The sequence below is a fragment of the Pinus tabuliformis genome, chromosome 8 (assembly GCF_031772625.1).
Source record: "Pinus tabuliformis cultivar Carrire ecotype Pingquan chromosome 8, CPIR1, whole genome shotgun sequence".
NCBI lineage: Eukaryota > Viridiplantae > Streptophyta > Pinopsida > Pinales > Pinaceae > Pinus > Pinus tabuliformis.
The window spans coordinates 850956888-850969984 of NC_142294.1; positions in this window are offsets into that span (position 1 = coordinate 850956888).

Here is a 13097-nt window from a genome sequence, read left to right on the forward strand (position 1 = left end):
CCCTATGGTGCTCCTCCTATTATCTCTATCACCTGTCATATCTTCATGAACATATCCCTGTAGGGAAATGTTTGAACCACCAAAGCAGAATTCTTGATATGAGGTACCTCTTAAATACTTGAGAATCCACTTCACTTCAATCCAATGTTCTTTTCTTGGATTGTTCATGTACCTACTTACAACTCCCACTTCATGTGCAATATCAGGCCTTGTGCAGACCATTTCATAAATTAAGCTTCCAAATGCTGATGCATATGAAACTTTAGACATATAATCCATCTCTTCCTGAGTCTTAGGACACATGTCCTTACTTACTTTGAAATGGCTAGTCAAAGGTGTACTAATTGGTTTAACATTCTGCATATTAAATATTTTAAACACCTTTTGTGAGTACTCACTTTCAAACGATGTTAATTTATGATTTTTCTTGTCTTTGCTTATTCTCATACCAAGGATTTGTTTTTCAGCACTCAAATCCTTCATTGCAAAGGAGTTTTCCAATTTTATTTTGAGCACATTTATTTCCTACATGTTAGAACCTACAACAAGCATGTCATTTACATAAAATAATAATATAATATAGTTTCCATCGTTTTTATTTTTGAGATAAACACAATGAATAGAGTGACATCTAGTATAACCTTGTTTAGACACAAACCTATCAAATTTTAGATACCCTTGCCTTGGAGCCTATTTTAATCCACTACAAGCTCTTCTTCAACTTGTAAACAAGTTTTTTCTTCCCTTTGACCTCATATCCTTGTGACTACTTCATATACATCTCTTCCTCCAAATCACCATGGAGAAAGGTCATCTTTACATCTAACTGGGTTAAGTTGTGAATCTTTTGTTGCTACTAGACTTAAAATATTTCTAATTGAATTCATTTTAGCAACAAGAGAAAATATCTCATCAAAGTCTATACATTTTTTCTGTGCAAACTCCTTCACCAAAAGTCTAGCTTTATACCTTTTTCTACCTCTATTATATTCCTTCAACCTATAAACCCATTTCTTATGCAATGTTCTTTTACTTGCAGGCAACTTGACTAAGGCCCAAGTCGAGTTATGTACCAAGGAGTCCATCTCTTCTTTCATGGTTAGCTCGCACTTCTCCCTGGTTTTTACCTGCAATGCTTCTTCATAACATTTTGGCTCACTAGAATTAGTAAAAAATACATAATATAATGAAGGAGATAATCATTCAAAGGGTCTACTTATCCCGATAGATCTTCTAACACCACTTTCAGGTGTTTGAGGTGATTGTACCTGTTGTGGTTGTTTTTGTTGTTTCCGTTGTTGATCATTATGATTTTCAAGCACCTTTACTTTTTTTGTGTTCTCATCAAGCACTGTGTATTCTCTATTTTCATTTTCCTATTTCTTTTCCTACTTCCGCTCCTTATACAAAACCTTTATAACGAATATGACATCTATGCTTCTATGTTTTTTGTGATTTTCATAATCATATAAGAGATAACCAAAATCATTAACACCATATCCAATAAAGGTACATTTCTTTGATTTTTCCTCAAGATATTTTCTATTTTCTTTATTAATGTGGACAAAGGCTTCACAATCAAAAGTCTTTAAGATGAGAAGTTTAGCTTTTTGTTTTTCCATGCCTCCTCTGGAACACCTCCATCTGAGGAACTTGAAGGCAGTCTGTTTATTAGATAAACCACAATATCTACAACGCGTGACCAAAATTATCAAGTCAATCTTGCATGCAATATCATGCACCTTGCATGCTCCATGATTGTCCTGTTCATCCTTTTTGTCACACCATTTTATTGTGGTGTTCCTAGAAATGCCTTCTCTCTGTGAATTCAATGCTCAGAATAATACTTATCAAACTCTTTGCTCTAATATTCACCTCCATTGTCTAACATGAGACACTTCAACTTTTTTCTTGTTTCATTTTTAGCCAAATATTTCCATTTCTTGAAAGTGTCAAATACATTAAATTTATTTCGAATACAATAAATCCTTTTTTTTCTGGTTGCATCATTAATAAAAGTAACATAATACCAAGACCCACTGAGAGATGATAACTAAGAAAGTACCCATACATTTGTATGCACAATCTCTAATTTTTCTCTTTTATTTTCTTGCCCAACTTTGAGGAATCTGACTCTCTATTGTTTTCCATAAACACAATTTTCACAAAGTTCCAAATCAACATGCTACAAACCTTGCAACAAATTTCTTGACTTAAGAATTTGCATCCGCTTCTCACTCATGTACCCAAGCCTATGATGCCACAATGTTGTCTATGCTCCTGTAGAGGTTAAATCTAACATAATTAGAAATAATTTTGCAAAAATACAATGTACCAAACTTTTCTGCTTTTGGTATTACCAAGGATCCTTTAGTGACCTTCCAGGTTTTATCTGTAAAATTAGTTACACAACCTTCACCTCCGAAATGCCCTATTGAAATTACATTTTTATCCAAATCTGGAACATGTCTTACCTCCTTCAATAGGCATTGGTTTCCATTTTGTTGTTTTATGAAAACTTTACCCATTTTATTGATTTTACAGGGTTTATCATCACCCAAATGAACCTGTCCAAAATATCCTTGAACATAATCATGAAAATTTTTCCTGTTAGGTGTGGCATGGAATGAGGACCGTGAATCTACTACCCAGACATCAATAATTTTTTCTAATCAAAGAATCAAAGCGTATTGCAACACATCACCTGTCACATTCACTTCATGATTGTTTTCTTGCTGCACGTATCCTTCTTTTCCCTTCTGAAACTTATAGTCTTTCTTCAGTTGTCCCCTCTTCCCTCATTTCCAGCACACTATCCCCTACCTGGACTTGGATCTAAATTTCCTTGACTCATGGCAATGTCCTAGGCTCTTTCCTCTTTCCATTTTTCTTTCGCTAGTCTCTATAAACAGATCATTCCCTATTGTCTCATCGAAGCTTTTCTGTTGCATTTCCTTGCTAACAATTGCACTGACATCATCATTAAAATTTAAAGTACTAGATCCAGAGATATAGTTACTAATGGCCATAACTAAACCATTCCATATTTCTGGAAATGAGCACAAAAATAAAAAAGCCCTAACTTCATCATAAAAATTTACCCCTACGAAACTTAACTAACTAGTAACCATATTAAATTCATTTAAATGATCAGCAACATATCAACCTTCTGAGATCTTCATACTAAATAAATTCTTCATAAGAAATACCTTATTTGAGGTTGAGGGTTTTTCATATAGTTTGGCCAATTCCAACATTAAACCCTCTATTGTTGTTTCCTTTGAAATATTAAAGGCTATCGATGCCACTAGGCACAACTGTATTGTTCCAAGTGCCTTTCTAACAAGAATATCCCATTTTGTGTCTATCATACTCGTCGACTTCTTTGTCTTTCCACTCAATTTTAGGTACATATCTTTCTGATACAAATAATCTTCCATCTCCATCTTCCACAACTGGTAGTCTTGTTCATTAAATTTTTCGACCCTAAACCTACCATATTCTGCTATTTCTCCCACTCAAACTAGGAACCCTTCTCTCTTGTGAGTTTATCAGCCAAATAGACCTTCAACTCTAATACCAGTTTTTAGAAAATTATATATTACAAAGACATCGAACACATAGAATATTACAGAAACACAAATACGAAAAATTCATAAAACAAGAGAGACATAGATATACGTTGTTCACCCAATTTTGGCTACGCCCATGGAGAAACAACAAGTTCTTCCTTTTATATGCTTCAGTAAAATCAAGAGATACAACCTACAACATTTCTGTTGTAATTTCTTCTTCGCTCTCTCCTAATCTGCTCTCTCTTTCTCACTCAGAATACACTTATACATAGATGCAATACAATTCCCTCATATATAGCGAGGGGTTGCTTTCTAGGGAAAAAAAACCTAAATTAAACATAACTTCTAGCATCATATCATTTGCCTAATGAACAACTCAGATTGACTATGAAATTACAACATTTTATAAGGAAATTTTACATCTATTTTTTAAGCTTCGGGGATGCTACCTCCACTGGTGGCCCACTAGCCGTCGGACCCCCCTGTGGGTGTGACATGTCCCCCCACATGTATGGGTGTACATTCTTGCTAGGGTATATATCCAGCTGAATCAAAGACCTCTAAATAAAGAAGATATTCAGGCTCCACACCCGACAGGGTGGTTAACGCTCCTTTCTTATCGACTTCAACATTTGTATTCCAAGATAGGGGAAATACATTAGATAATTCCCCCTTGTAGGGATATGCTCAGGTGGTACAATGGGAATCTCTATTTCCCACTGATGTCATCTGTCCCATTGACATTTGACACCAACAAAATATGTCATGCCAAGGTCGTGTCGTACTTAATTACCATTATAGTTCTTGCATTTAGTTGAAGACACCTGCATCACTAAGCACCTCATCCAAAATTATTACAAAATGACATGGGGGAGGTACCCAAAGGCAAAGAACTATGCATACTGAAACACCTCAATTAGTAGTGCTTCACCTTTGTTATGCATGGGGGAACCAAATTCAGTCTATTTGGACAAGCAGCGCCCTTAAGGGCCTCAACAGTTATCATCGTAAGCTATCAACACACCAATGACCACAATGCTGACTCGACATAACCATTCTTTGTCCGATTGTAATCCGTTATGATTAGTAATCATAATGAGCATGGGACATGCCCGCCTTGTATAAACACATTTTCCCACTCTATATGCTTTCACCAGAGCATGGTTACCATTTATACTTAGTCAAGGGGTCTTTCTCTACTCATCTCCACAACAAGTTATCCTCTCTCTCTAAAAGTTGACTAGACTCTCCGTTAGGAAAGAAAAAGTGATGTATTTTGGCTATATGTTTCCTCCTAACCTCATACATCAAGGGGAAACTATTGCCACCGCAAAATCATACACATGTAGGCACAATCAATAAAACACTAAAAGGTGTCCAACACAATGAAAAAGTGAAATTTTTGAGCTAAACACATCATGAATTTTAAAGAATCAAATTTCTCCTAAATGTGTGTGCATAGAATATCCTTTGAAAGTCACATGGTTACAGAAAAGGATGACTTAGCAATCCAGGACCACTTTAAACACTTGGGCCAATTCTCTAACATGATCTTAGTCGAGTACAACCGAATTGGGTTCACCTTGAATATATGCTGCCCTCAATGGAATCATCTTGTCCCACTCAAGTGTCATTATCATTCATGAACCGACAAGGGGATGATGGATTCAAAAAATTCTATATAAACAGGCCATGGTAGAGCCAAAATATGAGACATTATTATGTTGTCCAAATTTCTATAAGAGAAAACCACCATTCGATTGTTGAAGCCAAACAAGGATAATTTTAGGGGCGAATGTTCGCCCTTTGGCGAAATTAAGGGGTTTTAAATTTTTAGTGGGCGAATATTTTGTATCATAGTACATTTTTACAAATCACCTCAAATGGCCCACCTTGTTTTAAGGGGGAGGGTAAAAAAGGTAAATTTAGCCCTTGAAATTAGGACTTACAACCTTCCATTCGCCCATTTTCAAGAATAGGTTTTATTTAAGTGAATCCATTCGCCCATTTTCAAGAATAGGTTTTATTTAAGTGAATCCATTCGCCCATTTTCAAGAATAGGTTTTATTTAAGTGAATCCTATGGGCCAAATACCATATTTATAAAGGAGGTATGGTAAATTAATAAAAATATAAATAAATGAGAGGTATGGTAAATAAATAATTTTTTTTTTATATTTACTCCATAAGTCACCTTATATACATGTAAGGGTGTAAACAAATAAAAATATAAGTAAAGTGGAGGTATGGTAAATAAATAAAACATTTTTTATATTTACTCCATAAGTCACCTTATATACATGTAAGGGTGTAAACAAATAAAAATATAAGTAAAGTGGAGGTATGGTAAATAAATAAAACGTCTTTTTATACTTACTCAAAAGGTATGGTAAATAAATATAAATATAAATAAACTAGACGTATAAAACCTCTTTTTATATTTAGTCCATAACCCTCGTTCTATTTATGAAGGCTCAAGAAAGAGGTTTTATTTAAGTGAATCATATGGGCTAAATACCATATTTGTAAAAAAGGTATGGTAAATTAATAAAAATATAAATAAACGAGAGGTATGGTAAACAAATAAAACATTTTTTTATATTTACTCTATAAGTCACCTTATATTTACGAACACTCAAATTTAGGTGAAACCTATGGCTAAAATACTATGGACAAATACCATGGACTAGATTGTTATTAATGCCATGTAAAAAACCATTATTAACCCTAATATTAGAATTAATAAAAACAAAAATGCACATGGTATTGACCCATGGTATTCACCAAAATGGCACATGGTATTGACCCATGGTATTCACCTGGAATGTAGCCTATTTAAATGGGGGAATTAAACCAGCATGTACCTATGCTAACATTCACTGGGAATTTACAAAGTTTTATTATTATTTAGTGAAAGACTCGCCAAGATCTTACAAGATTTTATAATTGAGTAAAATATTCACCATGCCTGGTGAGAGATTCGCCAAAAAATTATATGTACATATTATATTATTGATAAAATCGCCTTCCATTTTTCCTATATACCATGGAGATTCGCCCATTTATTATATTTATAAATTTAGGGGGGGTTCTTAAAATTTTCCCTGAAGCCAAAGAAGGGAAGAGCACTAGCATGTTGGTCGTATTGCTTCTAATAAATCTATCATCATAATGAGAAAAGAGGAATTCACCATTGGAGATTCTTCATACTTCTTTGAGACAAAGGAGAAACTTGCAAATAGATTGAGGAAAAGAAACCCCCTTATTAAGGATTTTTGAGTACCATAGCTCAAAGGATTATCTTCAAGTGTCTAAGATTCATCTATTGTATTCAACCTCTACCACTAGCAGTCACCAAAAGGAGATTTTTCCATTATCTTATTGATTTATTTGCTCCATTTGAGCATTGTTTTTTTATTTACCTATTTGTTTAGTTTATGTTTATGTGTGAATTGTTTCCATTGTTTAAATATTTTTCATTAGTGGCTTGTAAATATTCTACTTACTTTCTCATGAATTTACTATTATAGACAATGGGCCATAGACAATGGGCCATGTTGAGGCAAGGTGTGAACCTACAATGTAAATACATTTATTCTTTTTTTTCTAATTTGATATTAATAAGGAATTGTTGTAGTCGGTCAGCTATGAAAATTATAGTGGGAAAAAGATGCTAAGAGGAAATTTCACATTTCAACAGTTAAGAAAATAGTTAGGGAAAGCCCAAGAAGGGAATTTGGGTAGAGGTAGTTTCCTTCCTAGAATCATTCCTCCCAAAGATGAACTATCTAAAGTTTTGGAAGAGGTTGGCTAAGAGGGTGAGAGCGGGGAAGCCAAAGTAATCTTTTTGAATTGACGCGTGGTAGGATGCGGATCAAATAACTAAGCAGTTGTGGTGCTACTTTCAAGGATAGGACACTATACCCAAGAAGGTACCACACTCGAACCCTATTGGACCTAGAAAGGTCTTTGTGAAAATTTATTTTTATTGTGAAACTAGTTCAAGTGGAGTTTTGTTAAGGGTGGTGCATCTTTTTGTCCACTACAACATGCCAAATGATTTATAGATATAAGTGTAGTTTAAAGGTTAACACAGGTCACTCATTTGTTGATTCTATTTCAGTTTCCTATTCTATGGTTAGTATGTTTTGAAAGAAAATTTGTTTCATAAAAAATAAATAAAAAGAACCATCAACTCATATTAGACAAATAAAAAGAAACATGAGTACATACAAGACTATAAAAGGTAGTCTTGGGTTATGTTACCCAGTCAAGACAGTCATGAGTCCTTAACCTATTTAATTAGCTTTAGAGATAATGTAAGCCCTATGTTGGACCTTCAAATCTGTGTAAACTAAATGTCTTTAACCTTAAGCTGTTTAATTAGTTTTAGAGATATTTGTTTAATTAGTTTTAGAGATCATGAGTCCTTAATCTATTTAATTAGATTTAGAGATAATGTAAGCCCTATGTTGGACCTTCAAATCTTTGTAAACTAAATGTCTTTAACCTTAAGCTGTTTAATTAGTTTTTGAGATATTTGTTTAATTAGTTTTAGAGATAATGTACGCCCTATGTTGGACCTTCAAATCTTTGTAGACTAAATGTCCTTGACATGTTTAATTAGTTTTAGAGACATTATTTAGTTGTAGAGATAATGTAGGGCCTGGATTGAACCTTCAAATCTTTGTAGACTAAATTCAATATCTATATATATATGAAACTTAAAAAAATTAGAAATAAGAAACTTCAAGGTAAAAAGCTATGTCAATTGTGTACGAAAGTTGTAACCATGTTGTCTAAAAGGACTTATGGAAAACTCTAAAAACGGCTGCATGTAATACTAACAAACCTTGTAAATAATAAATAAAATTTCAACCAAGATGTTCGAGAGACTCATCAAACTAAGAGGTAAATTAAATAACAATAACTACACGAGCGGAATAGGCCATCGAAGAGACAATTTCTTTAGCTATAGAAAATTTTGCAACATGTATCAATTTAACTGACAGAGTGTTGTTATTCTTCACGAAACAAATAATTGCAAGGGAGAAATTTCGTAGAAGTTAAGAATATAACAAAATAATTCCTCGAATTCCTCTAAACAGATATAAAACCAGAATAGTGTATGCAATCGTCTCATTGGACCAGTAAAGTCCAGTCATTATACAGTTTGTGCAATCGCCTCATTGGGGCAGTCATGACCAGTCATTATACATTTTGTCCAAATCTCTTCAATGCAAGATGGTATAATAATATCGACCTAAAAAATAAGAGAATTTCCAGATAGATTTATAAAATAAAACAGCAAAATAAATCCTTCAAGAAATTCTGAGTAGGGGTTATTAATAAACAAACCCTAGAGGGATTGAACTGATGTAAGTTTCTCAAGAAAAATCCAAACGAATTGAAAAAAGTGTTAGGGTATTACCTGGCAAGAAGGGTTGAACGACATGACTCTAGAACACTACAATCTCCAAAGAGAAATGCCATTTTAATTGATTCTTCTCGTTGAAGACCTTAAATACAAAAAAACCACAGGAATAACTCTAGAATTTTCCATAACGACTGAGAAATACCTGCGACACGAGGCAGGTAGTCATCACTTACTGCAGAGACCTGAAAGTGGTTGAAAAGTGTGCAAGAGTCGTTAAATGTGGGGGTTGTGGTAATTACCATCTGTGATCAAAACAACAGTGATAAAAATGACAAAGTGTGGCAGTAGCTTAAAAAGAGCACATATATATATGAAAAACCTGTGACAAGGGAGGAAAAAAGATCTACTAGCTAATATGTGTGTACCTGTTGCAGAGGTGTAAGGCTGAGATGGCCAGAAAGGTATGGAGAAATGCCTAAGCCAGAGTGAGTAAGGATTGCAAAGCTCGCTGGTGGGGAGATAGGAAGTTTAGAATGACCGTTACTGGCTGGACGTGGGCAGGTAGTTGCCATAACAACCCATTTTCCCTCCCCACTGTTGATTCAAAAAACCCTAAACTCCTTGCCCGGCATGGTTGGCAACTCATCTATTTGGATGAAACCTATTGACGTCAGGGGTAGAAACCAGAGTTCCACGAAGCAGATTTAGGAAGGATTGACAAACCTTGCAATAAATATATACAAACGAAAATGTGCAATTTTAACACTTCTTGATTTATCCAAGAGACTTTATGACATAATCATGAGAATTAATCACATATATATTAAACTATGGAATTAATAGTTAGGCGTTAGAAAACGAACCATTAAAAAGGCTCCAAAACCTTACACTTTTCATTATTTTACTCTCCTAAAACATTTTTTAGTTAATATACCAGGAAAACTATTTGAAAAAAAATTAAACATTTCATTTAAAGAATTAAAATAATATTAGTTAGGAAGATGTATTGCTGAATATGTAAATGCTAAATATTATAAAATAAAAAAATTATATAAATATGTTCCAAAGTGGTGTGTTTTTAGATTTAAAATACAAAATGTGTTTCTATGTTTTAGTATTTTGTAAAATATATTTGTGAAATAATTTCCATTATAAGATTCGAAATACAAGACTGAATTGAATTTTAAAAAATATTTTCTAAAAAATTTCAAACTTCTCTCTTTTAAAAAATGTAGCAAAGAAAAAATAATTTAAACAATAATAATAATGAAATATAAATGGATAAAATATATATTATATATTAATTTTTCACCATAATATTTTTCATCTTTTAAAATTTTACTTAAAATGTTAAAATAATAAGTCTTGCAGCTACTGTAGTTTTAGAAATATTATAGTAAAATTTTAATGAACAATCATGCAAAAAAAACTTACCCATTTATATGTACATGCATTTTCGAATATGTAAAAAAATTATGGTAAAACTATATGAACAAAAACTAATTTATCTAAGTAGACGTCATTGCACAAACATGCATTTTCAAATATATAAATATAAAAATATGTTACAGTTTCAAACTTATGTTGTTTTATGTTGTTTCAAAAAATAATTTAAACAATAATAATAATAATAAAGAAAATTAATTTTTTAAAACATGTATTGTATAGTAACTTTCCATCATCATAATTTTGATCTTTTTAAAATTATACATAAAAGATCAAAATAATCACTCCTAAGTTACTATGATATTTATTATTATGGCAAAAAGTTAATCAACATTCATGCAAAAAACTAATCCATTTATAAAAAGAAACATACATTTTCAAATATGTAAAAAATAAAAACATGTTCCAATTTCAACTTTTGTTGACGAATATAAAAATCAATATTCTTAAAAAAAACTGTGTTTACATAAAACATGTGTATATTGTTAAACTTAAATAAAATAATAACAAGTCTTCATTATTTGCATTGTAATATTTAAAATACAAAACCTAAACACTTCATTTAGTGGTATTTTGTAAAAATAAAAAATAAAACAATTTCCAAAAAATCATAAACCTCGTTATGAAAAATGTAACAAAATAAAAGCCGGTTAATTTGTAACAAATTTTAGGTATTTAACATTTTGCTTAAAAAATAAAAATTTACTTTACATTATAAAATTTAAAAGACAAAACTCTGCGCTTCACTCCATAGCATTTTGTAAAAATAAAAAACAAAAAACAATTTCGAGGAAATCATAAAGCTCATTGTTATGAGAAATGGAACAAAACAAAAGCCTTTTAATTTATTCCAATCTGGTTGCCCACTTTAAACAATAACTTAGATAAAAACATGTTGAAAGACATCTCTGAAGAATAATGTTTTTGAGATATAAGATATAACACCAAAATATTAAAAGTATTTCTAAATACAAGCTTTGACTAAATTATTTTATAGTTATTATAAAATTGAAAATAAAATTCATCTACGACATAAAATAAATAATTACTCCATTAAAAACAACTACAAACAGCCTGAGATTGTTCTCATCCAAGACATCTCACAACCACTTACATATCCAGATCCATTTTTAAAACTAAGTTACTACCCTATCCATTATTTAAATGACGATTATTATGAGTAATAACGGCTAAATGTACTAATGATAGCCTTTTCTGTCTACAATGGTTTCAAAGAAACTTCACACCCACCCTGCGCGCAACACACAAAAGTGCTCCTATTAACACGTTCTAGGCAACACATTTGGGTGCCGGGGCAATTGCCGTTCTCATCGCAGGGGTTGTCAGTGCACGGTGGAATGTCATCACTGTGAGAAGTTTTAGCCTCTGTTGGATCTGCAAATGATAACAAAATAATGATTAATCGAAATGTAAAATTCAACCATACTTGAAATAAATAAAATAATTACACTATTTCTCATAATGAATGTACCATATGATAACAAGATCCAGAAAACCAGTACTGTCAACCCCAAAAACAACATAGATCCTCCATTCGCTCTCCCCATTATCAATCTAAAACTACTACTCTGAATAACGAAACCACAGGAACGCCGCCTCTTTATTGTTGTTTCCGCGAGAGAAAATGCTTGTAAGGAGCATATAACTGCAGTGCTGCCAGTGGCAATAATGTCACTGCTCAGCAATGTTTCCCTATATATGCCCCATGCAATGGAAATGCAGTTGAACTTCGATAGTTTCCACTGCAAAATATATTTATGCCCTTTTTGGATCCACGAACTTTCACTTAACGACGTTTCCGATAGGTTGTGTTCAAATTGTATGATTGGTGCATTCATGGTAGAAGTTGGGAAGATTTGGGAATAATAAAATGGTTTTTTTAGTAAGTGTGGTGGGCTATATTATTTAGATAGGGGTGGAGAATTGAATTAGTAACTCTACATCGTCTATCAAAAACTCTGTAAACAGAATAGTTTCTAAATGGAAAAGAATGGAAAAGAATGTATTATTATAATTTTACATTTATTCAAGTTTTAGTATGGAATTACTGTCACTTTTAATAATAATAATAATAATTATAATTATGCTAAGAGGCCCTCTACAGTCTAATACATGAAGGAGTAAGTGTTGGCTAATATATGTATATGCATGAGGGAGTATGTGTCAGCTAATATACGTATATGCATGAGATGTTGTGGATAAATTTTTAATATATTTATATGCAATATATGTGTGTGTGTGTGTGTGTGTGTGTGTGTGTGTGTGTGTGTTTCAGCTAATATATGTATATGCAAGAGATTTTGTGTGTAACTTTACTCTCTTTTTTTTTTTAATAATGTTACTTTAAAAAAAATAGTACTAGGGATAAATGTAATTTCTTATTGAGCCCGGATCTAATGTCTATGCTATGCTAGAAATGTGTAACTTCAAGTAATATAATGTTAACATTTTGACTAAATCAAAATCAAATTAAAATATGATAGAGATATGTAATTTAATGTAATGTAAAAATTGTAACTTGGTGAAAATAAAATTAAAATAACAAAAAATAAATAAAATTAAAATTAAAAAGTAACCCTATAAAAATTAAATAATAAGAAAAATAAAAATGACTCATGGTATTGGCTCGTGGTTTTAAAAATCCATTGTATTGACTCATGAAATTCCTTGAAAATAGAA